Source organism: Falco naumanni, chromosome 9 (assembly GCF_017639655.2).
Source record: "Falco naumanni isolate bFalNau1 chromosome 9, bFalNau1.pat, whole genome shotgun sequence".
Classification (NCBI taxonomy): Eukaryota; Metazoa; Chordata; class Aves; order Falconiformes; family Falconidae; genus Falco; species Falco naumanni.
The window spans coordinates 30,687,614-30,706,731 of NC_054062.1; the positions used below are offsets into that span (position 1 = coordinate 30,687,614).

The window sequence follows — 19,118 nt, forward strand, 5'->3', positions numbered from 1 at the left end:
AGGTTAGGAAGCAAATTTTGTGAAGAAGCACTGGGTCTGCTTCGCAAAAGAAAAATGTTGTCCCTGACATGTTTATGGTTTTGCCAGTGATAGTATATGCCATTGCAGAAATGGAACACAAGGTATGGGAGGAGGCCAAGAAGAAGGAACCTGGCTCTGGCATCCAAAGAGAAAGGGATTCCTCAGAGAGAGGGTGATGCTTCAGGAAGGCTGCTTGTGCATTTTGCACTCTGGCATCTTTGAGGGAAAAGCACAGAAAGTTGTAGGTTTAACCAACACAGGACCACAAGAGAACAGGCAACTAAGCCAACTCAAGAATGCCTACAGACACTTCTCTACCAAGCCAGGAGACCAGGAAGATCAAATCACATTCACATCCACCAAGTTAGAGTTTGACTTCCAAGGAGACCCAACAGGAGACACCTTGAAGGAAGTTCTTCACAGCAGCTCTTCTCCCAGCCCTGCCAAGTGTGAGATCTGGGCATGGAGCAGAAACCCTCTGTGCTGATTTTCCTGCTCATTATCCCAGGCTCCATCTCCAACAGCTCCTCAAAGTTTTCTCCAAACCTGGGCACATTTCTATCTGTCTGCCGCCCTTCTCACTGAAGAAGAGATTCCCAGAAAGACGCAGAAGAACAAAACAATTGCTGCAGTTCAAACCTGTATCCTTATCATGCCTTCAGCAGCAGTCACTAACAGGTACTTATTACTGAAGAATATTGTGAGCATGTAGCTATGCATCCATAGAAAGCTCTACCGGGCTCCAGCTCACCAAATTAGCTCAGCTCACTGAATTAGAGGTGGTATCAATATAATTAGTGGTTTTCCATGCAGGCTTTTCTTCCATGAATGTATTCCCAGCAGATCTGTCTTCAGTGGTTGCATCCTCTCTCTTCTTGAGCACATGGGAACCTGTCAGCACCTTCAGCTTCTTCTGGCAGAGAGTTCCATAGATCTACTCCAAGCACCAACTGTGTGGGCGATGCCCAATACTGGACACAGTATCCAGATACAACCTCTGGGAAATAGAGGGGAAAACAACATCCTTGAATCCCCTGCCCCTGCAGCACCTAAGGTAACCCGGGATGCGATTCACCTTCTTTGCAGTGAGAGCACACCTTAAGCCACATTCAGTGCAGCATCCCCTGTAACCCCTAAGTCCCTTCCAGGAGAGCTGCTCGGCCAGTTGGTTTCCAGCCTGGATCTATGCAATGGGGTTTTCCCACCCCCAGTGCAGGATTCTGCACGTCTCACTGCTGAGCTTCAGGAAGTTTCTGTTGGCCGAATCCCCACGTTTCTCAAGGTCCCTCTGGACTGACGCTCTGCTCTTCAGCACGTCAGCCACTCCCCTTAGTTCTGCGTTGTCCACAAAGTTGCTGAGGGTGCACTCTGTCCAAGGGCATGCGTGGGAGGTAGGGGGAAAAGGCACAGGGAACAAGGGTGGGCCAGGGAATATTCAACAGCAAAATTTTACAGTAGAAAAATGAGAAGTCTGGGTAATGTTCCCCAATGTGGTTGAAAGGGAAGGAAGCAGCATCAGGCATTGCAAACTGAACAGATGAAAGCAGAGCAGTGCACAGACAGGTCTGGAGCACCAGGAAGGCTTGTAACGGGTGCTTAGGGGTCCTGCTGAGCACCCCCATCGGCAGTATGTACAAGCAAAGCTACCAACTCTACGTAAACAACAGCAGACAAGACACTTGCACCAACACACTTACCCCAGAGCAGAAGGCTGTGCCATTTGAGTCATCCCTCCTGCTCTTTAAGGGTTTCAAAGGGAGAAACTCTCACGCCAGTCTTTGAATTTCAGTAGTTTACACCCGTGGTTCTGCCAGGTGGCATGCAACGGTGCTATACTGGAGTGGTGTCTGCAGTACACTGTGTACAAGGCTGTCAGCAGCCACAATCAGACACAGTGTACTCAAGAAAAGCTCCTGAACATTGGCCAAGCAGGATTTATTCCAAGCTCCCCATGCACCACTTGTAACCCTTCAGTATACATTGCTGCTAGGAAAGGTAGCTCACTCTCTCAGAACCAAAAATGGAAAGGATTAACACATGTTTTTTATCCCCCCAAAGGAAACATGAGACCATTTCACCTTTGGAAAACAGGCTGTAGTCACTGGCTGCTTCCTAGAGGATTACTTGCCCAGTTTCAAGAAATCCTTTAAGTTTTTTTTTGGTAGGGATCCCCATGCTAGCAACAGATGTTTTAATGGGAAAATAAGCACTCCCTGAGTTTCCCAGATCCAGAGAGCCAGCATAGCAATCCTACCCCCAACACTTTCAGGAGGTAACACTTTTTCAGAAGAGGTAATGCTTGGGATGATTCTCATTTGCCTTGGGCACACCATGGCTCCCAAAAGGGGCGCTGCGAGCAACGCAGCCATGTAATGACCAGAGATCACTGCCAAGACCTGGAGACGCAATTGGCACAGGGCATCAGATCGATGTGGCTCCTGCTCCCAAGGGGTTTTCCAGGGCTTGTTTCCTTGCTGCTTTTTCACCCACAGTTTTTATGCCATCCAGGATGGCAGCTCCCAAGGTTAGGGTGAGGTTGGGAGCCTGATCAAAGTTTGATGGTGGGAGTGACCTTTGCAACCAGGAGTGAGGTTGCGAGTCCAGCAGCAAAACCAGGAACAGGGCAGGCAAAGAATATTTTTCCTTTTCCATAGCTTGCTCTCTGTCCCACAGCTTTTGTTGTGGGCTTTTGTTGTTGGTTGGTTTTTTTTGGTAAAGATTAGCTATTTCAAAGCATAACACAGAAGAACTTGCCGCCTGTTTAAAAGCCATCTATGCCCCACCTCAAGTGTGGAAAGCTGGAATTTAGCAGGGAAACTGAGAGAAGTTCCTGGAGTAGCTTTCTGTGAAAGATTTGGGACCTCCAAGTAACATACCAAGATTTCACAGCACATTTTGTAGCTATTTAGTTTTAATATGCCCATAAACAAACTGCTCAGGAAGACTTCTCAGCACATACTGGCCCCAATTAACTACATGTTGAGAGATGTAAGGCTTGTGAATGCCGGGAACATCCAGGCAGAGAAACCTGGGCTTGCCAAATCACTCTGGAAAGCACTGTGGCCGTAGTACACAGGTATGTGTACCAAGCAAGTCTGCACCAACATTTTACATCTCATGCCCACGGTCACACCAACAGGAGCAGATACAACTTGTAATTCCCATAAGCAGAAAATACCCAGAAAAGAAGCTCTAACCAATAGTCCTCAGAGATCCCAGTGGCTTGGGGGTACTTTCAACTACAAAGAAGAGAGGGTCTGAGTCTTTTCTGCCTTGGGTTTGGGGGTTTTCTGCTGTCTTTTATGTTTGCCTGTAGACCTTGCATAAACAAAAATAGAACTGTAAATTCATCAGCTGCTTTGTTCTGTGCAAGTAATTCACTCGGCTCTATTCACAGCTCAACCTCATCCTGCAGTGAAACTCACATGCTTTGGTTTGTTACGCCAGCATAGTCTAATTCCAGAGATCACAAAAATAATATTCCAAGTTTAATCCCAAAGAAAGGATTACTAGGGATCAAATCCATTATTTCACAATAAATCCCTTTTATGTCTTCTTTTTTTTTCCCCCTTCAGCGATCAAAGCAAGTAGATTTCAGCTTTAAAATCCTGCTGCCATACAGCAGAAGAGATCCTTGCTCAAGGCACAGGGCTCAACAATTACTTTCATTTTTTCACAGTATCAAAGGAGATTTATTTTTTCCCCCTTGCCAAAAATAAAGTCTGGTCTAGATTCTCAGCTGCATCTGAGAGCACTGGGAGAAAAAGTAGCTGCAGCTCATTTTTGCAGCTTCCTAATCTTGTAGAACAATTTCAAATGTTCTCGGTTGTCCACAGCCTGCCACCGCTGTTTATTCATTTGAAAGTCTGAACCAAAAAGCCAAACTCTGGCTTCAGCAAAGGGAGATTCAGAGACCATGGAAGGTGGGTTTTTTCCTATAAATACAAGGCCAGACTCAGCTCACGAATTCCAGGGTTTTTCTCATTTGATATTTCCATAGTTTGCCGTGCAAAGCTAAGCAGATGAATCGAGAGCCTTTAGCATCCTACTGTCCAGCGATGGGACATTGCAGCTCTAATCCCTTGCATGCAAGTTTTCCATGCAACATGGACAGAGTCACCAACCACAAAATCCTAGACCTGCTGGCCTTGCTGGAAGGAATGACAATCCTAGCATGGACAAAGACAGCCACCTGCTCCCCCCGTAACACATCTTATGGAAGACACAAACAGGAACTAAACTGGTATCAGCCTTGACCACATGCTACGTATAAAAAGTACGAACTTGACTGGGTAAAACAGATTGTGCATCGTCATTACTGTGAAGTCAGACTCTTTATGGTTTTCTGCTAACAGGACCATATTTTTAGTCCTAATCTCAATCTGTTTGAATTAGCTCTGCTAAAGTGAACAGAATGATACAGGTCAGATCAATTATTACAAAAAATTAAATTATGATAGTGCCATATGCAGCACTATAAAAAGAATGCAGCTGTACATATGGCTGATGAAAGCAACAGCAGTTAATGGCACAAATGTCCAGACATTGTGATGTCCTTTAGTCCTTCAACGCTTTCTACATGGGCCATGCTGAGAGGACGAAAAGTGCCTACACTTGTCCTTTTTGAAAAACTGCACCAGCTTTCAAATGTCCTTCACCACCACCATCCAAAAAGCCAAGAATCATCTTCTCATGGAGGCTGCATGGAGCACTGAGAGTTTCTTTTAGGAGGTGGAGTTGAGTTGATCTTGCTTGTGTCATGAAAATTTCCACCAAATATAAATAAATAAATAGATTGCCCAATATTTCTTAAAACAAAAGAGCTAACTTACCCTGAGGACACTTGTGGCCATGAGGTTCTAAATCCTTAAGCCTGAGCTGTCCTTCAACCATGAGCAACAGAGCACCTTGCATGGGCTAAGTCCAATGTGCAGGTTAAGTCGGATATCCATCACCATGTGCACGGTCGGGACTTGAACATCCTGAGCACACAACTTAAAAAGAATGCTGCATATGCTGGAGACTCATCCCTTTTCCCAGGAATGGGGGCAAATTTCTGCTCATGTCAGAAGCAGCATTGAAACAAAGCCTGCTGAGTAATGCATATGTCCCGAAAAAACGAAACAAAACAAAACATCAAAAACTTCCCATTCCATACTTTGGAGTTACAGGAACCAGGCCTCTCAAAAAAACCTGGGAAGAGGATAAAGACCTTACTATGCCCTGATAAAGAGGAGATCTGTGCCACCAGCCTTCTGGCTTCCTTTGTGCTTTCATCGTCTAGAGCACTGATCTCCAAAGTGGGATGCACAAGACTATCCACTGGGTTGCAGGAAGAAATATTAGAATTTCAGTAACATGTATGTAAAACTATATACACATACATTGGAGGTGCATGCTCAAAAATCTTTTGTAGATAGGGGTGCATGTTCAAAAAAGTTTGGTGACCATTGACCCAGAGGAATCCCCAATCCAGACAGCAGTTTCAGCCCAAAAGCTCAGGAAAAGCAGCTGCTACGGCAGTGCACACAAGCCACCCCTGCAAAGCTGAGGGAAGGGAAAGCAAGTGTGAGACCATCCATCACCCCCAACATAGGAGGGATAGCACAACTGGCACTCACAACAGTGAAACCAGCTATGCAGACCACTGTCCTGGTCATGGAGGAAACCAGCCAGGGAAACAACACCAAAAAAAAACCCTAAGCCCAAGAAAAAACGCATTTTCTTTACCTTCCATTCTCCACAGAGATGATTTTGGTGCTAGTCATAGCAGCAGAAGGTAAGCTGCTTCTAGGAGAAATACCATGCCTTGGCATTCCCTTTCAGCCTGCAATGAAAGAGGAAGGAAGTGACCAGGACTAGAAGACAGAGCAAAAACCTCTGATAAGTTGCCATCAACTGAATATACACACACACAAAAAAAAAAGCCCTCAGTGGATTGACCAGTGTTCAAAAATATGTCCAAAGGATGCTCTTCCACGTCAAACTGCACTGGCACACTCCTCCTGCCCAGGCTTCCAGATGGTCCGTCTTTTTAGCCCTGCCTTTATTTTAAGCAGACAGCCTGAGGCACAGCAGGACATATCATTGCTTTATTTTAGACCAGAGAAAAGAAAAGTTCTCCTAGCAAAAAGAAATTATTTTTCTAAAATTAAAAGCCCCAAATTTCTCAGATTTCCTTTTATTCTTATTCTTCCCCACACAAACATACACTTTTTAGAGACCATAGCTCAGCAGAGATTTTAAGGAGCCTCTTGAAGGTTGATAGCCCCTGTATTGCAGTCAGTGATTTACAGATAAATTTTTTTTCCAAGTCTAAATCATGCATTCCGTGCTGGACAACTGCAAGTGCAACAGAACAGAGCCTAGACATTATAAATCTACTTCTTAAACAGTTTTCAAGGTTTTCAAAAAGGAACCTGTTAAAATGATTTCACACTCTCAGGAAAAAAAAAAAAAAAAAAAAAAAAAAAGAATTTGTGTCTGCTATGGAACCAATTGACTTCAGAAAGCATATCTTAAATCTTGATAATTATGTACTGCTTAAGTGTGATACTAGAGCAGATCTTAATACAAGGGAAAAACCCAGCTTTGCATCTCCAGGGGTTTCCGGGCTGGGAACTGAACAAGATGCTTTTCCTGACACCATGTTCTGAAAAAGGAGGGGAAAATAATCAAGAGCAGCATGCACATGCAGTGGGAATCAAAATGCTTTCTACTGTTTCTCTTTTCCTTTTTCAAAAAGCTGCTTGACAGGACATCTGCAGAAGGGAGGGAAGGATCTCCCAAAGACGCCACAGTCCAGATCCTGGCCATGCCCACGGAGTGGCCCTCTCATGAGCTAGAGCTCCAAGGCACAGCTCTCACTGCAAATACACAGCTTGAGCAGACACCCAAGAAGTTCTGTGCCCCCACAATTAAAGAAGCTGTTGGCTTAGGAACCCAGCAGCAGGCCTGTTCTCATCTGATCCTCCCTGGTGTTTGGCCCTTCGCTGAAAGCTCACCCCTGGAAGATGTTAAGGGGAGCAATCTGAGTCAATCAGAAACACAAAGCCACTCAGTCTCAAAAAAAGTGCTTGGATGCGAGTCAAACAATACAAGTTTTGAAAATTATTTTAGACTAAATTCTTCCTCAGGACATGATCTCCAAGGGCGAAAGCCTGGCTCCACTGAGGCCAAGAGCAAAGCTCCTGCAGACCTCGGCAGGACCTGGCTCCCACCCAAAGCAAACTCTTCAAGTCTCAGTCAAGCTCTTCAGCTGCAGACGTTCATTTCTATTATTTTTGTAGCCTTTTTGTCTCACCAAAGGGATCCTTCCGCAGTAGCCATCCAAAAGCCGTTGACAAGACAGAAGAAATTTAATTTGCAACTGAAAAAGAAGGCTATAAATTATTTTTGTTCTCCAATTAAAACCAGTACATCTGTGACACAGTCTCCAAGCCTGTCAGTGTCAATCTGGCCAGTGGAGGAGTCCCACACAGCTCAAACTCTTCAGGGACTGGGATTATGCTCTGTTCTATTTCTGCACAGCACCTAACCCTACAGGACCCTGCATCTGCAACGGGATCTGCCTTCCAGGGACCATGGTAAAAGCAATTATAAGTACAAGCATTTTGATTTTAGCCTTGTTGACTTTCCTTTTGCCAGCATTGTTTGTCATTCCCAGCAGACCAAAGGCATTTTTCCCTCATGGGGGAGAGCACTGTGACAATGATGCTGGAGCACTCGCCAGTTTTACATTTGGAACAACAGCACCAAGTAAAACATGAACTCTCAGTTTTACAAGTTTTGTAGCTTCTGATGATTTGTTTTAAAGCCTCTGCTCCTGAAAAAAAGGTAGTTAGACCAGTCTCAGTTCTTGCTGACAGAAGGAAACATCTAGTCATCATGGCTACAGGGTACGGCTCAAAAGCACAACTCTGAGCGTGTCAAAAAGCTGGAAAACAAAGAACAGCCCATGCTGGACTGATTTTGTTCTTTGAGGTAATCGTGGACCAGCCAGGTCATCACATGGCTGGCAGTGATGAACACCCATCACATACCAGCTCCATGGTACTCGACCACAGGAGCAGAAGCAACCACAGTGCCTGTGAAGACACTTTCTTCACCCAAGAAATCAGCAACACCTATAACCATAACCGACATCTATTTGCTTTGTTCCTGGTGTTAAAACACCAAGAATTTTTGCCACAGGATTTTCCCCCCTGAATGCCATGGGTTCAGACCTTAACTCTCTCCTGATACCCAGAAATTTTCACCATATGCTTGCAATTAAGAAACCATTCTCAGCAACCAGAAATACAGTATACTTTGAAGGAAAGAAAACAAACCAGGTCTTCATTCTATCTTCTACTCTCCACACACTCCGACATTTTTATGCAACCGGAACAGGGACGCACCCTTCTCATTTCTATATGCCAAGTTGGTTAGCTGCCATGTTATTAGAGCCCACAAATCTCTGGCTTCATCCAAGGAAGGAAGTCAGGCTCCAGCAAAGGCAAGCTGCATTGAACTTGCTCAAACATGCATATTTAAAGTGCTGTCTTCTCCCACAGCCCGAAGGACGTTGCACCACCATCCAGATAAAGCCTTAGTGTAACACGCCAAAGCGGTTGCTTACGTTACAGTTAGGTCCCAGCCACTAAAGGCAGATGTGAATTTTAGACCTCAAGAAATGCAGGGCTACTTGAGCCTCTGGTAGCTCCAAAGCCTTTGCCCAGCACACAGGGAGCTCTTGAGCTTTCATGTAATTTTCTTTGCTCATGTTTTTCAAATGGACACATGGATCACCCATCAACAGCTTAGTATTGCTGAATCACATCAAAGTAGTTCCACCAATGTTGTCTTAAGCCTTTGTCTCATCTGTTGTGGCACCCACGTGACTACAACCACGCTTATGTGTCTGGGCTGGTGACAAACAGAAAATTGTGTTTGATACCAAATGTGCATCATTTTGGCATTTCTTGAACCCATCTACCCTTCCCAATTTCACTAGGGCAGGAGAATTGGCAAGCTGCACTTCTGAAACAAGATGGAAACAATACTAAAAACTACAGGAACTACAGCCAGCTCTTCTGAAGCTCTTCTGGCCCTCCAAAAGAGATACGGGCAACTGAGGGCAGGGCAAGCTCGAAGGTAGACCTACACAAGTTCCTGTAGGAAAAGCCGTAGGATAGCCTGGATGCACAAGCTTAATTTTAGTTTTGGAGAAGTTTTCATAGCAGTTTGGCACATTAAATAAAGTCTTCGGTTATATTCAAACACACATCAGGAAATGTCCAGTCATCTTGACTTTCACAAGTTTAGAAGAACTCCTGAGAACGTTTTGCTGTAAGGCTAAGCTTTGTCAGAGGGAGAACTTCACAGGCAAATGACTTCTACATCATCCTCAAAGAACCAGCCCTGAGAGTCATGCAAGATTCCTCCTTCCTCTCTCCCTTCACCTCAAATCAACCCCTTGTAAGAAGTCTTAAGTACTGCAGTCATCTGTGAGTCACTCACGGCACCTACGCCACACATGTAGCCACCTGAAGCAAGTGCCGCTGGAGCCAAGCTTCATGCTGCATGAGGGACACAGTGTTCCCTCGGCGGCACGACTCGCTCCCTTGGCAGCTGCTGTAAAGGCTGTTCTTTCTGCTGTGGACACCAAAGGAAGTTGGAAAACAACCCAACCTTCCATCAAACAGAAAGAAAAGGGGCGGGGGGAGGAAGTTACAAATCAATAAATATACCAAATAAATATGGAGGTTTTGTAGAGCTGATTAACTCAAAGCTTATTTCCCCTGGAGCCAGCTTCTAACACCACCCAACCACATCTAGACCAAGTTCTGAAAATTCCCATTCTTCACCCAAAAGGAAAACAGGCAGCTCCCCCTGATTTCTAAGTAACATGCTTTCCTTTCCAGCTGTTTAGGTCCTGTGCACTTTAAATGCCTTCCTCAAGCTAGCAGCAGTTCAGAAGCAGGTGATGTCTGTGGTGTACCAAACCCCAGATGCCCTGATGCACACTTGCGCAGGACCACAAAATGAGCTTGAGAAATTATGACAGTGTGAAAATGCTAGATAGCATCAGCTAGAGTTGGGATTTCTTTGGAGGGAGCAGTCATTTTCTTCCCCTCACTCCCCCCCCCCCCCAAAAAAAAAAAAAAAAAGTTGAAAGTGTGAGAACTGGGAGAACACATGGATTATTTATGACACCCTCATGGTGAGAAGGACAAAAGCAGTTCATAAATCTCCACACTAGCCAGGAGACCAGCCTATCTGCAGAAATAAGGGCTCAAAAAGACCTTTGTGGTTAGAGCATGGCCACAAGCTAACGAACTCTCACAACAAAATAACTCACTGAATTCTTGTAAGAACTCCCACCCATGCTGGAAATAATGCATGCATTTTCTTAGCATGCCTATGATTTGCCTCAGGTTCTTCTGAGGATTTTTCATTACAAAATGTTGTTCCTGGAAAAATTTAGATTTATTAAAACCGAAACTTTTCACAGGAGCCTATAGGAATAAGCAGCAGTCTGGTGCTCAGAAGCCTTGTGGGAAAACACACAGACTTAAATTCCTGCTAGAATTCAGCTCATGGTTTGAACCTAGATTTTCCACCTTTGGTTTACTACCCAGATCTGGGGTATAACTCTCTTTTGCCCAGCCTGAGATCCCCCTTCTTGAGGCTTGCAGTCAATCGAAGGTATTGAGCTTGGCAAGGTAATGTGACCCAGTGGTAGAGACATTCCCTCTGAGGGATCTGCATGTTGTGAGGGCTCTCAGCACCACCACCAACCACAGAGCAGAAGTCCCCGAACTATTTTCACTGGTGATCCTGCTTCCAGTTTCACTTCCAAGCTTGTGACTCCACTTCCACAATCCCTTAGGCTCTGCTATAATCTGCAAAGCGCCAGCGATCCCACCAGGCTCTGAATCTTGGGCTTCCGAAAACACACTAAATTGTTTCCTCACTGGTTTTCTTGCTGGTTTATGGCATGTTTTTTCCCTGGTGATGGAGAAGGTTTACCCACCACCAGTAATTCATTCTCATCCAACCCAGGTTTTAAATTGTGTTTCTGATTTTACCACTGAACCCTTGTGCTGTTTCTCACTGTGGTATTTACTCACTGCGCAGTAAACACAACATTGCACCCTGAACATCCTAAGCAAAGATCTGACAAGACCTTATTTCCATATTTCTGGCCAGGGCACAACTTTTGTTTCAGAGCTGTTCCATTTTGTGGTTCCAAGTGAGGTCCTTCAGCATACTACATACACAGGCAACATTCACGCTGTTCTCCAAGCACAGTACTGGTATTGAACCATCTATGTTGTATTATTGCAAATTTTGGACCACAATTTGTCACAATTCAGTGTTCAGAGGTCATTCTAGAACATCACATGGTTTTCTAAAGATGAGGCAATGACAGTGTGTGTGACTGTATGGTAGATGCAAGTCTGCTTGTAGCGTTGCAGGATTTTGTTACAGCAGCTTTGCTTATTGAAGAGAAGGACTTTTGCAAGTCTGTGCTGCTCTTTGGGGAAAGCTGTGTCTGTACAACTATTAAATACAGAAGCCAGTAAAGTCCATGTAACTTTCTCATCACTGCACACATTTCAACACCTCACTAGATCACAAGCTCAACCCATCTCACCTCATATCTTTATATGCATCTATTCTTTTGAGATTGCAATCAACCAAAAAACAATTAATCACATGCTCTAAATAACACATAGGTATGTTTAATCTGGAAATAATTCTTCTCTTCCAGTATGCAAGAACTGTAACTATCTCAAAATGAGTTAGGTCCGTAGTGGAACATCTGCTCTGCTCCCTGGATTAGAGAGGATTCTGTAGGAAACCACACTGTCAGCCTTATAGCAGATGGCAACAGCATCATTCAAATTGCCTCTTTCTCCATATGCTTCCCAACACAATGCAACAGCAGATCTCCATAAGAACAACTGATGCTCCCCATGCTAACTCTAGAGCAGAAGTTGTCCCGCCTGGTGGGTCTCTGTAGCTCCCACAGTGAGTTCATGCCTCCCTACACAACAGGGCATTTCTTCTTTCCCTAAATCTACAGGCGAGTAATACCTTCCCCTACAACTTGCTAGTCCCATTTGGATGGGCAATAGCAACTTCCAGCTTGGGACCCCCAAGACAGACTTTGGCAACCTCCCCGTCAGCAGGAGTCCGCTCCTGCCAAAGGACCGGGGCAGTCATGGCATTTGCTAGCCAAGCAGTGAAGCGGGACAAAGGTCCCCCATCCTTGGTCTCTGATGACCCGTGCCAAGGCTGACATCTGTGGCCACCTTTCCCCCTTCTCCGTGGACAGCCTGAGGTCTCTCCAGGTGAGCATCTGCCCGACCGGCTGCTTGTGCTTCTGTGGCTGTTCTCCGTCTTGACCAAGAGGTGGAAGCAGAGCCCCCTTACCCTCCAGCGTACACGGCTTGCACTGAAAACCCAGGTTTATTACCTCAAAATTAGGATCTCCCCGCTTATATGCAATTACAAGTGATGTGCGTCTCGAGTCAGAATGCTCGGACAAGATTGTTCACGTCCTGATGTCTGCATAGGAAGTGCTGAGGGTTTTCCCTTAGTGCTGGGGCACATGATCCTCCAACAAATCAAAAAATAAGCAGTTCAGCACCATCGGCGCAGTCTTCATCTTGCTCAGCTGGTTGCGTGCGAGGAGATCACTTATGCAAATGCCTAACTTGGCCCTGGTGCAGAGCCCAGGCTCGAGATCCTGCAGCATGAGGAGCTGGGAGAGCAGGAAGCAATGCTGGGAGCAGGGGGACTAGATCACTGCATAGGGAGTAGGTCCTTGGGATTAGATCCCTGCTCCTGCACAGAAGCAAGGGCAGGTATGCCCTGGAAAACACTAGCTGCCAATTAAAAATCAAACCCAGCAATGCTTTTACAGGATGCAACATAGGTTCCTTCTTTTATTGCATCCTTCAAACAATGAAACCCTTGTACTGAAATTATGGGTACATGGCAAGATTATTCCCTGAGTATTGTTAAAAATGTAGAGCTAATATCTTTTTTTCAATATGGCATGCAATAGGTCATCTTGAAATGAGCACTTGGCTATCATGGGTATTTATCCATGGCATTTAGACAATGCTGATTGCCCAGATCAAACAAGTGAATTCAAGAATCAAAACTGGAGCAGACCTGGCTTCTTGTAATTTCTTTACGTTTTTGCTTGAAGTGCTTTGTTTGCCCACCACCCCCCCAAAAACCCAGCCAATTCCCACGCTATACAGAGCTGTTTTTCAGAGCTTTTATCACCTGTCAGAGGAAGAACGTGGGTCTGTTTTACTCAGCCTAGGAATTAACAGCACACTATTACTATAGATCTGCACGCACAGCGGAGGCTGCAAAGCACAATTTAAACAAAAAAAGAAAAAAAAAGCGCCAAACTTACCACTAAACATTCAAGTTGCAAAAGTTTCAGTTATGCAAGTGCACATTTCCTGGGTGTGAACATCTGACACACAGTAAATTAGGTGGAGAAGGAAGTTAATAAATGAGCACAACCAGCGCAGTTGAAAAGTAAGTGGATTTGAAACTTTCTAAATAAAATCAGTCATTCAAGCCTCTGTGCTTTGAGTCAGCCTGCGTGCAGCATCTCAACTTTGCAGCTGTGCACAAATGCTTGCAATTACCTCTGGAAGACATACTCCCAAAAAAGATACACAGGTTCCCTGGATTTTGTGGAAGAGAAATACATATTGCAGGGAGGATTTCCTTACACCCATTTCAAAATGCTGTGCCTGCTAACTTAAAAAGAAAAAAAAACACCATTTACTCTTCCATTGAAAGAAAACTCTGGGCTACTTTCCCCGCCCCAGTCTCCATGGGACCCTACACCGGAGGCGCTCCAGTTAGCAGATGCCTCTCTTGCAATGGGGGCACCAAACCGTTCCTAGTATCCGATGTGGGTCCCCAGTGCCGAGCAAAGAGAATTACGCCTTTCCCAGACCTGCTGCATGCACTTTGGCCAGCGCAGCCCTGGACAGAGCTGACCTTCACTGTTGCCTATGGGTAAGCTCACCACCCCTTTGGGACCCCACGCCTCCTTCCACCAGCTCCCCAACCCTTTTTTCCATTCCATACCTCCCGTATGGATCCCATGCCTCAAATCTGTCATATGAGCATACTCCATCTCTGCCATCTCTCCTCTGGGCTATCCAGATCGTCACAGCGTGTCTTTATGAAGCAGAATCAGGTTTTCCTGTATAGACAAACTCTTTTTGGAAGCATCTCAGTCTGGTTTAGACCTGCTAGCCTCCTGGAGAGCAAAGTCCAGTCTGCACCCTCAGTGCCAAAAAACAAGAGAGAGGTTTGAGTCGCTCTAGATTTTAGCAGCAAGGAAGTAATTTTGCAGCCAGCCCATGATTTAGTACAAATTTTCTGCATATTTTGGGGTTTTTCCTGTAAGCTTGCTGCTCGTCATTGCTTTTCATCCCCTATCACAACTACATTTGAAAGGCAAACCCTTACCTTCCCTCAGATTCCTTCTGTGTGATAATTTTTCAGAAGTTTGTTAAATCAAGTAGCAAACCATGCTGATGTTTCGAGTGTCTCAATTTGGTTCCTGTTATCAAATCCAGAAAAAAACCCACAGATCTCCACAGCCAAACTCACTCAAGAAAAACTGAAAACAAACCAAGTAATAGGAACGCCACATCCAAAAATAACCGTATATCCATCATTAGTGGTTTGGTTGCTCTTAGGGAATCACAGTTCAACAAGGACATACTCTGCCACTCTGTGAGCAGGATTTCATTTTTGAAAGGGAGACCAGATGTAAGCAAGCCTTTTAAAATCTTTATGGAATATAAACCACAGATTTAAGCACTGACAACTGTGCTTCTTGGTTTATTACCTGGGAGTATTAAGCACTGCACAGAAAGAGTGATCTTCGCTGTGTGTGAGGGGCATCCCTAGGATGGATCCTGAGGCAGTGGGAGCTCTCCATCCTCAGGGATGCCCTAAATCACCTGGACACAGCCCCCCAGCAACCTGCTGCAACGTTGGCCCTAGGGACCTCCAAGGGTGCGCCTTCCTACCCAAGATTTTCCATCATTAAATTCTATCCAGGCTGATAGCATGGCAGATCCTGCCTTTTTTTTTTTTCCTCCTCAGAACACTCATCAAGGTCTCGTTCTACCCAAAAACGCCTGTTCAGTGTCCATTTACAGTTGATGAGCAAGTGGGACTTTGGCCTAAACCACCGCCAGTTGGAAGTTCAGCTGAGGCCATGCACCCCCACCATACAGGCTTTTCCTTTTAATTCCCCATCACCACTGCTGATTTACAGCCCCCAAAGCAATGACCCAGCACACTCCTGCCATTTACAGTTTCCCTCCCCCAGTAGGCGGCAGGAGGTGGCTGGACACCAGCGTTTTCTCAAGGGGGTTTTGGCAGCTGAGGTGGTGGTACCTGCAGACAGCAGTGAGCTGCAGCCCCTGCTTTAGTCCCCGCTGTGCTGCAACCCCAGCCTGTGACGCCGAGGACACTAACAGATGTTGGATCCTGGTGTGCTTTTTTTTTTTTTTTTAATTTTACTTTAAGAACAGCATCTGGTTGGCTTGCTCCCAAGGCTGTTGTTCAGTTCCACAGCCAGCTTCAGCAGTGGCAGTGGACAAACCAGGCAGCTTCAGCACGATTTACCCAAATTCTGCATTACTTGTTTTTTCCAAGCGCGTATTTGCATACAGCCTCTTATTTACCTGACCGCTTCCATAAACCTTTTTTTTTTTCCCTAAATTAGTCCTTCCAAAATAACCCTTTGCCAGAGCGAGGTGGTGAAAAAAAAAAGCAATAACAACCACCACCAGTGCAAGGGTGCAGGAACAAGTTGTGCATGGGGATGGGAGCCCGAGCAGCAGCCAGGAACCGGCGGCGTTGTGCAACACAGGGCTGGACGCAGCCTGGCCAGCCCCGGCACTGTGACCAAATGGCACCGCTGCTGTGGGATCGGGGCCAGCACTGGAAAAAGCTCATCAGCATGAAAGTTCATAAAAACATGAAAATGATGCTGGCAAAGCTTTTCCCCCTGCAGACCAGCACAGAAGTGTAAGGAAAATACCACCAAAGTGAGGTCTTTTGGTTTTGTTTTTGGTTTTTTTTTTTAATAAAAATTAGCACATGTCCAAGAATCAGCCCAGGCCAGACTCTCACTATGCGAATCACCCTCCAATTATTTTCAATTAGAAGGATGTCCAGACTCACCAGCCAGTTTTAATCCCACTAATGCATTCCATGTACACCTTTAAGTGTCTCCCATCCAGTCTGTCTTGCAGGACAGATACAATGCCTTCATGGGAACCAAACATATCTCATCTGTGTGAGACTCAATGTTTAAAACTTGCCAGTTGTGAGCAGAAAAGGCTGGACTCTGTGTTTTCCCATGATATTCATTACAGTATTAATTGTTATACCTCCTCACTGCTGCCAGGGCTTAGGTCAACCTGCATCTTTGTAACGGCTTGAGTTGTCATCCTGCAGCCTCTCTGGGGGCTGCCACCATCTCTATAGCAGTTTTTGGTAGCTCTTAGAAGCACTCAGGCTTCTTCAAAGCTGTCAGGAGCTACTTATCCAAAAGCCAAAGGCATTATCATGCCTGGTTTTCATTCATAGTGACACGGGAGGGCATTAGGGTTTGCCTACCATGCCTCTCCCCCGCTAGCATGGTGTCCCAAGGGAGATTTTTCTGGCTTTAAGAAACTCTAACACCTTTCTTGTCAATTTATCTTCTGAGATCTCACCCCAACTGTTTAACCTCATCCATCATGAACCAAGTCTACTTACCTGAAGGCTCAGGTCTCCTGATGGTGACATTGCAGTAGAAAGGGGAGATGGTGGCATTTGTCTTCTGTTTTTAATCCTATTGGCCCAACATTTCTTCTCATTTACTTCCTTGGTGGCTTTGAACAACTCCTAACATCTCATCGACTTCCATGGCTCTCTGTTTGCTATTTCCATCTCTCGCAGACTGTTTTTTCAAGGCTTGGTTTGGTTTCCGCTTTGAATGGAAGTCAAGCTATCTTGCTTTCCCCTCTATGCCAGCCTGGCTATTTTGCCAGTGCAGTCTTCCTTACCAGGTTACAGGCTTTGGAGCATCTGGGAAAAAATCCTCGAGCAATTCCCCATAAACCGGGACTAAACAGCAGCAGATTCCTACACCAATGCCCAGTTTCATTTTGTGTCAAGCCAACATTTAACACATTTCATTTGCACCAGGAGACTTTCTGAGGTGGAATTACCGTCTATAGCATTTAGCAATTCCAAGAATATTTTATAATTCTGACAGCCTGCATTACCCTCAAGCCTGCCATAGTAAACACGCTCTTCCCTTTCCCTCTATTGTAGATGGCAGTTCAGGCAGTCAGGGAGGTTTTGTGTTTGTTCTCTAGCATAAGCCAAATGATATTACTCCCTTTTTTTCCCCCCCCTAGAAGGACATTGACCTGCAGGCATTCAAGAGGATTTTCCTCCTCCCTCTCCACATTTTCAGCAGCTGGTCACAGTCACTGTTTGCAAGAGGAAGGATCCTGGAGGTCAAGTGCCTTTCTAAGCAGGTCTTTGAAATCAGCAGTCTGACCTCCCAGGAAAGCCCTCCCACCTGATTCCAGTAACCCCATTTACAAGCGGAAGCTAGCAGCATTGGTAAGAAGTACCTTCACAGCTGGCATAGCATTGGGAAAAAGTTGGGCTAGAAACCCCTACATTTTTCTCTGATCCTAAGCCCCATCCTCTCTCCTCCACTAGACACTTGACCAGATTATTCCCTCATGTCCTCAGGTGCTTTGGTTTGCCTCCACATCCTGATTCTGTGCTACACAGAGGCACGGCTTTCTCTGTCACCTCGTTTAGGTATCACTTAATGCAGCCACATCCTGCATTCAACCAAACACGCCCATTCAATAGGAAAGCAGCTGACATCTCGCAAACCCAGGCTTTCCCAGGTACATCATTTCCCACAGGAGAAGCTTCCTTCTTTGGTGGGCTCTGTTTTCCCCATGAGACAGCGTTCCTCACCTACACATTCATCTTGCAGCAACAGACAACGTGCCAACATCTTGGTAGTGTTGGCACTCAAAGACAGGACCTACAAGGTGCCGTCCCCATGCCTCTTGCACAGGGCTCAGCTGCAGATGAGAAAAGTGGCAATAACCAACAGCATCTCTGCTTTAGGGAGAGACAGGAGAGAGGGGTGAACCTCAGCCAGGGCGGTCCCTGGGTGATGGCCTTGGACCCGCACTCCTCCAGCCCTCACAGAGGCTGTGCCAGGCTCCTTGTCATTTAAAAAACATTTGAATACAACCGGTTTTCTAGAGATTTAAAGGGTCATAGATCTGGGATGCTGAGTGAAAGAATATTTTTAAAGGTGCAAGAGATCATTTACGTAAAAAACCCCACGGTTACACTTTAACAACTTCCCTTTCTTTCCAGAAAGACAAGCGTTTCACGAACTGTAGCAGATATTAGCTTTCCGTGGCAGGAGAAACCAGTAAAGATGCCTGTAAAATAAAAATAGCACAACAAACAGAATTAATAATTAATAACAATAAACATCAAGTTTAAAGATTGCAGAAGCAGCAGTGGTGACTTCTACCAGTTGATCAGCTACAAGGTATTTCATCTTCTTACCCTTTTCCCACCGTACCCCGTAGTACATTGGCTGGACTCCAGCCAGCCAGAGTCATCTGTAGCAGGCTCCATTAATTCTTGCAAGAAAAGCATCAATTTTTCACCCTGAAAAGAAGCATCTGTTTCAAGAGTATCCCTCTATCAGGCAGCATAGAAAGATACCACATTCCTCCCAAAAACCTTGTCTAATCATCCATTTGGTTACGCACCTAACCAAATAGATGGCTCACAAGCACTTCATTTCCAAAATGTAATTAACACCAGCCCCATGCCCCGGCTTCAGCATGCTTTAAATGAGGTGCAAGTATTTCTGGCTTCAGGAATAACTGCAGCCTGCATCCAGCAACCAGATGGGGAGATCTTATAGGGGGCTTTCCACAGCGGTACAATAGCTCTAGGGAAGTGAAAGTCACTTCTAAGTGACTTTTAATGCTACAGCT

The 19,118-nt window shown here is 45.3% G+C and overlaps 1 long non-coding RNA gene across 1 annotated transcript; it reads right to left on the bottom strand.

Moving 5' to 3' along the window:
• Window positions 1-5,737: 5,737 nt before the first annotated feature.
• On the bottom strand, window positions 5,738-18,931 carry LOC121094216. The gene is made up of 3 exons (XR_005829781.1): window positions 18,679-18,931; window positions 16,837-18,548; window positions 5,738-5,848 (listed from the first exon to the last, which is right to left on the bottom strand). It is a non-coding gene; the product is annotated as an uncharacterized LOC121094216 (long non-coding RNA).
• Between the last annotated feature and the right edge of the window lie 187 nt (window positions 18,932-19,118).